This window comes from Lethenteron reissneri, chromosome 64, assembly GCF_015708825.2.
Source record: "Lethenteron reissneri isolate LAM-NWPU_2019-01 chromosome 64, ASM1570882v1, whole genome shotgun sequence".
In the NCBI taxonomy this organism is placed as follows: Eukaryota; Metazoa; Chordata; class Hyperoartia; order Petromyzontiformes; family Petromyzontidae; genus Lethenteron; species Lethenteron reissneri.
The window spans coordinates 12,789,358-12,795,367 of NC_083842.1; positions in this window are offsets into that span (position 1 = coordinate 12,789,358).

Genomic DNA, 6,010 nt, shown 5'->3' on the forward strand with positions numbered 1-6,010 from the left:
CAGCAGGGTACGGGAGACACGCGCGCGGCCAAAGGGCCCCAGCGTGTCGCCTTGAACAATTCCTAACGCCGTTGTACTGTACGGCGTGTACACTGAACACGGGGGGATGGCTCCCCTAGGTCGGCTCGGCCTCAAATGAGTACCCGGTGCGGTGTGTAGTAAACATCGCCACTGGGGAGACAAAGGCGGCCGGGCGTGGTGCTGGCCACCCCCAACCCCCTTGTGCGCCACCGTGTCGGCCTTAATAGGTGCTGCTTACTCACAGCACTTGCCCCAAACAGTTTGTTAAGGCTACACGGGGGATCTTTGTCTTTGGAGCAGTGGTGTAGCCGTTAGCGCTACGCTGCGCTACGAACCCGGCGACCCGAGTTCGATTCCCGCTCACTGCCAACACCGGTGACGATTATCTGAACCGGTTCCGGGCCTCCCCTGGGTCGGCTCGGCCTCAAATGAGTACCCGGTGCGGTGTGTAGTAAACATTGCCACTGGGGAGACAAAGGCGGCCGGGCGTGGCGCCGACCACCCCACCCCACTTCGTGTGCGGCCGTGCCGGCCTTCATGGGCACGACTCGCTCACAGCACTTGCCCCAACAGTCTGTTAAGGCTACACGGGGGATCTTTGTCTTTGCCTCGTGCGTGCGTGCAGACGAGCCTGCCATCAAACTGCTGCTGGAGCTCATCCGGTCCGAGGCCGGCTCGTGTGAAGTTCACCAACGAGTCAACCAGATCATCCGGGTCATCCAGATGGTCTCAGATATCATCGGCATCTGGGTCATCCAGATGGTCAGGTTCATTGGCGTCTGGATCATCCAGATTGTCAGGATCATTGGCCTCCAGACCATCTGGATCATCCAGATTGTAAGAACCATCGGCCTTCAGATCATCTGGGTCATCCAGATGGTCAGGACCATCGGCCTTCAGATCATCTGGGTCATCCAGATAGTCAGATATCATCGGCATCTGGATCATCCAGATGGTCAGGATCATTGGCCTCCAGACCATCTGGATCATCCAGATTGTAAGAACCATCGGCCTTCAGATCATCTGGGTCATCCAGATTGTAAGAATCATCGGCCTTCAGACTATCTGGGTCATCCAGATGGTCAGATATCATCGGCATCTGGATCATCCAGATTGTAAGAATCATCGGCCTTCAGATCATCTGGATCATCCAGATTGTAAGAATCATCGGCCTTCAGATCATCTGGATCATCCAGATTGTAAGAATCATCGGCTTTCAGATCATCTGGATCATCCAGATTGTAAGAATCATCGGCCTTCAGATAATCTGGATCATCCAGATTGTAAGAATCATCGGCCTTCAGATCATCTGGGTCATCCAGATTGTCAAAATCATCGGCCTCCAGATCATTTCCGATCATCCAGATCGCCAAAATCATCGGCGTCCAGATCATCCCCGATCATCCAGATGGTCAGCTTCATCGGCCTCCTGATCATCCCAAAGGGACGATGGGCGCCAATTCCAAAGTGGAGCAGCGGCAAGTGAAGAATCGGGAGAGGTGTTTGTTGCGTGACCTTCAGTGTGTGGCGGGCGAGCGAGCGGGCGGGCGGGCGGGCGGGCGGGCGACTGAGCGAGCGAGTTGTCATTGTTGTATTTTGTAACGACCTGCAAAGTGTCCCGAAGCGGTTGACTTGACTTGACGTCGTTGGGACGCAATGTGCAGGGGGCGACGTCCGGTATTATGACGTCGTCTGTGACGTCCTTCTCGTTTTACGATGTTTTTCGCGCGCGACGTCACCACGTTGGAGGCGCGTGACGTCACGACGTTGGAGGTGTATGACGTCACTGGGAACCCCCCCCCCCCCCCATTAACACATTTCACACGACGTTCAAACCGTGCGACGTTCAAGGTGTGCGTGACGTCACGGCGTTCAAATTGTATGACGTCACGGCGTTCAAATTGTATGACGTCACGGAGTTCAGAGTGTATGACGTCACGCGAAACCGCCCCCCTCCCATTAACACATTTCATACGATCGTCGCGTTGTCCGATGCACGCGACGTCACGGGGTTCAGAGTGCGTGACGTCACGGCGTTCGAAGTGTATGACGTCATAGGACCCCCCCCACCCCCCCCCCCCCGCAATTAACATTTCTCACGAGGTTCATCGTCATAATAAAGCCTTGACGACGGTTGCCGCTGTATCGTGATGTCATCGCTCGCCTCGAGAGAGAGAGTGAGAGAGAGCGACACTTTTGACGTTCGCCCCGTCGCCGGCCGGGGATCGTCAGGGACGTGTCAAGCTGACCGGCATGCCCGTCGACCCGTCGGCTTTACCCCCCCTCCTCGTTGTTGTTGTTGTTGTACTTGTTGTTGTTGTTGTTGTAAAGGGGAAATTGAGTTTTCAGGTCCATACGGCGGCATTGCAGCCGCTTTAATCTGGGCAATTTTTTTTTTTAATTCGTCTTGATTTGACGCTTTAGTGACTGCAGGAATCCCATACTCTCTGATTCTTTCGGTAAAGTCACGTGGGTAGAAATAAATAAAACAGATCGCGACGTTTCGGGCGCAGCACAAGCGTCCGTCATCAGGTGGCGGACCCTTTGCGTTGCGCCGGAAACGTCGCGATTTGTTTAATTTGACACCTCCGTGAGTTTACCGAAAGAACCAAAGAGTGAGTAATCATTTGTCTGTGCGTGTCTCTCCCTTGCGATGGGACTTTGTAGGATGCACGTTGAGATTTACAAGAGGGCACGGGGGGTGACCAGCACGGTCTGAGTTGGTCTGTAATAAGGTAGCGGCGCTGGTATAAGGGGGTCGACAGCTGTGCAAGCCGCCGTGCCCCGGCCGCTCCCCGCCAAATCGTGGCTCATTGCGGAGCGCACGCGAGGCTGGAGCCGCAGGAAGTTGACCTGACGCACAAGTCGAGAAAAACGGTGGTTGCACGTCGATGAAGGACGACGATGACGATGACGACGATGATGACGATGACGACTACGATGATAACGATGATGATGATGACGATGACGACGACGATGACGACGACGATGACGACGAAGACGACGATGATGATGACGATGACGACGATGACGACTACGATGACGACGACAATGATGACGACAATGATGACGACGATGACAACGACGACGACGACGATGACTGTGCTGTATACGCAACTGCGCACAATTCTGTGAGTCGCTTATAACCGCTTTGCCGTTACTTGTTGCCAATTATGGACTCAGACTATTGTCCTATCAGCTCATCGAGTCCCTGGCACGTAATAATATGCTACACAGTGGCAGTGGGGGTCGCAAAATGCCGAATTATTACTAATAAACCCCAATGATCCGATCGAAATTAGGGATTTCGATCGGATCATTTGGGGGGGGGGGGGGGGCACGTGCCACCCCCTCCCGCCATGGGGATGGTTTTTGGTTTTGTTTGTATGCGTTTGGGTGATTTGTTTACCTTTTACGTGTTCATCTTCTTGGTTCTTTCGGTAAAGTCACGTAGAAGGGAAGTAATAAAATAATAAAAATAAAACATAATAAACATTTTTTTTATTATTTTATTAGGTTTTATTTTAATTATTTTATTACTTCCCTTCTACGTGACTTTACCGAAAGAACCAAGAAGATGAATCCCTGCAGTCACGAAAGCTTCAAATCGAAACTTTTACGTGTTGTCAATGTTTGTTCGTTGTGACGCTATGACCCCAAGTGCTATTTCGCTCCCCAAGTATAAAGACAATATTCTCATTGCTATCTTGCATAGCCCCCCCTCCCCCCCCCCCCCCCCCCCAAGGCTTCAACATCATAATTATAAATTGATCGGCTGTGCCCCCCACCTCACCACCTATCACACGTGGCTTGCCAATTGTCTTAACCGTGGCCCGCCACCCATCCGCAGCGGGGCGAGTGGATTTCAGAATTGTTTCCGCCGTCAATTCGACGGGCGAATGTGTTATTTTTTTTTTTTTTATATATAAACAGCGTAGATACATTGGTATGAATGTAAGAGATTGACAACGGCCGGTCTTGTCTCCCGCACACGCGGGCATCCAACATCTCGCGGTGTTGGTCCTAGCGACGCTGTCAGGCGGCGTTTTACTGAGCGAGCGGTTCAACTTTGTGGGTTTCATCAGCAATTCGTTGTCAGGCTTGTCTCACAGGGGCTACAAACCCTCCCACCGCTTCAAATGTATGTGTCTCATCAGCAGTTCGTCGGCAGGCTCGTCACGCAGAGGCTACAAACCCTCCCACCGGTTCAACTTTGTGTCTCATCAGCTGCATGGAGTCGGGCTCGTCACAAACAAAGGCTACAAACCCTCCCACCGGTTCAACGTTATGGGCCTCATCAGCAGTTCGTCGCAGGCTCGTCACAGGCTGCTGGGTCAGTGGTAAGCGATGGGGCTCTGGTGGCGAGGGGCAGGCGCGTGCGTGAGTTCGCGTTGTTTCGCAGCGGTTTGTGTTTTCACAACCCCCCCCCCCCCCCCCCCTTTTACAACATGAATGGAAACCGCGTTCATGAATTAAAGACGGTGAGAGAATTGCACCCCTCCCCCCGCACCGCCCATGCGTGTCCCCGACCCTTGTGGTTGACACCCACGGCCCGCTTGGTGGGACAATGTTGGGCCGCTGTAAAGAGGCGTTCCACGTGACTACAATGATGACGCTGACGATGACGACGCTGATGACGATGCTGATGACGACGATGCTGATGACGATGCTGATGACGACGATGATGATGACGATGGCGTTGGCAATGACGACGACGACGACGATGATGATGACGATGATGTTGGCGATGACGACGACGACGATGACGATGGTGATGACGATGGCGATAACGATGACGATGCGGTGACCACCGTCTTTGTTCGACGGCTCAGCCAGAAGCCGCGTGCTTCCGCCACTGCGAGGACGACGATGAGCGGAGTTCGCGTGATGGTGGTGGTGGTGGTGATGGTGGTGGTGATGGTGGTGGTGGTTGATGCCCCTTGAGACCAGCAGCGAGGCATCCTCGTGGTTCTCATTTGAATCGCCGTCGACCCGTGCGGTTTGTCATCCCTGTGTAATAATACTCTTGGAGACGGCTTGTGGAATCGGTCCTTTTATTTACTTATTTCAGTTCACAAGCACTCCCCGTCGCTGGCAGGCAACGGGGAGTGGGCAGACAGATCGCAAGAGACGCACCGCCACGTGGCACTCGGAGCCCCGCTCGCGCGCGGCCCCTCTTTCTCTCTCTTCGTTCCTCGTCTGACCCCGTGTCCCTCGGCTCTCCCCTTATTTAACGCCTGGGTCACGTGGTACGCTCCAGCCAATCCTCACTCGCCTGCGCTGAATGTTCCAGATTCCCCCATCAACTCCCGGGACCACGCCCCTGACTTGTCTTCCTATTGGCTGAGGCCAAGACCAGCAGAACCAATCACCCTAGCTGACATCCCTCGATCACGCCAGGGCTATGCTCCCGGGCTCTCCCCCCATTGGCTGTAGAGCAGGACCGGCAGAGCCGATCACCACGTGAGCCGGACATAGGCTCTCATTACACCTGTATATCGGTGCCCGACTTTATTACAGGCCAACTCAGACCTTTTTGGTCAACCCGTGCCCTCTTGTACATCTCAACGCTCATCCTACAGTCCCATCACGAGAGAGAAACGCAGACAAATAGAGAAAGAAACCCCACGTGGGGTTTGCCCGCATTGAAACGGCTGTAACGCCGTATGGATCTGAACACTCAATTTCCCTGTACAAGAATCCGGCGTAAACCGTACGGGTTCACATGGTATGATACACTACACTACTATACACTACACTATGCACTACACTACTATACACTACACTATACACTACACTATACACTACACTATACACGACACTATACACCACTACTATACACTACACTATACACTACACTATGCACTACGCTATGCACTACACTATGCACTACACTATGCACTATGCTATACACTATGCTATGCACTACACTATACACTACACTATACACTACACTATACACTGCATTACACTATGCACTACACTATAC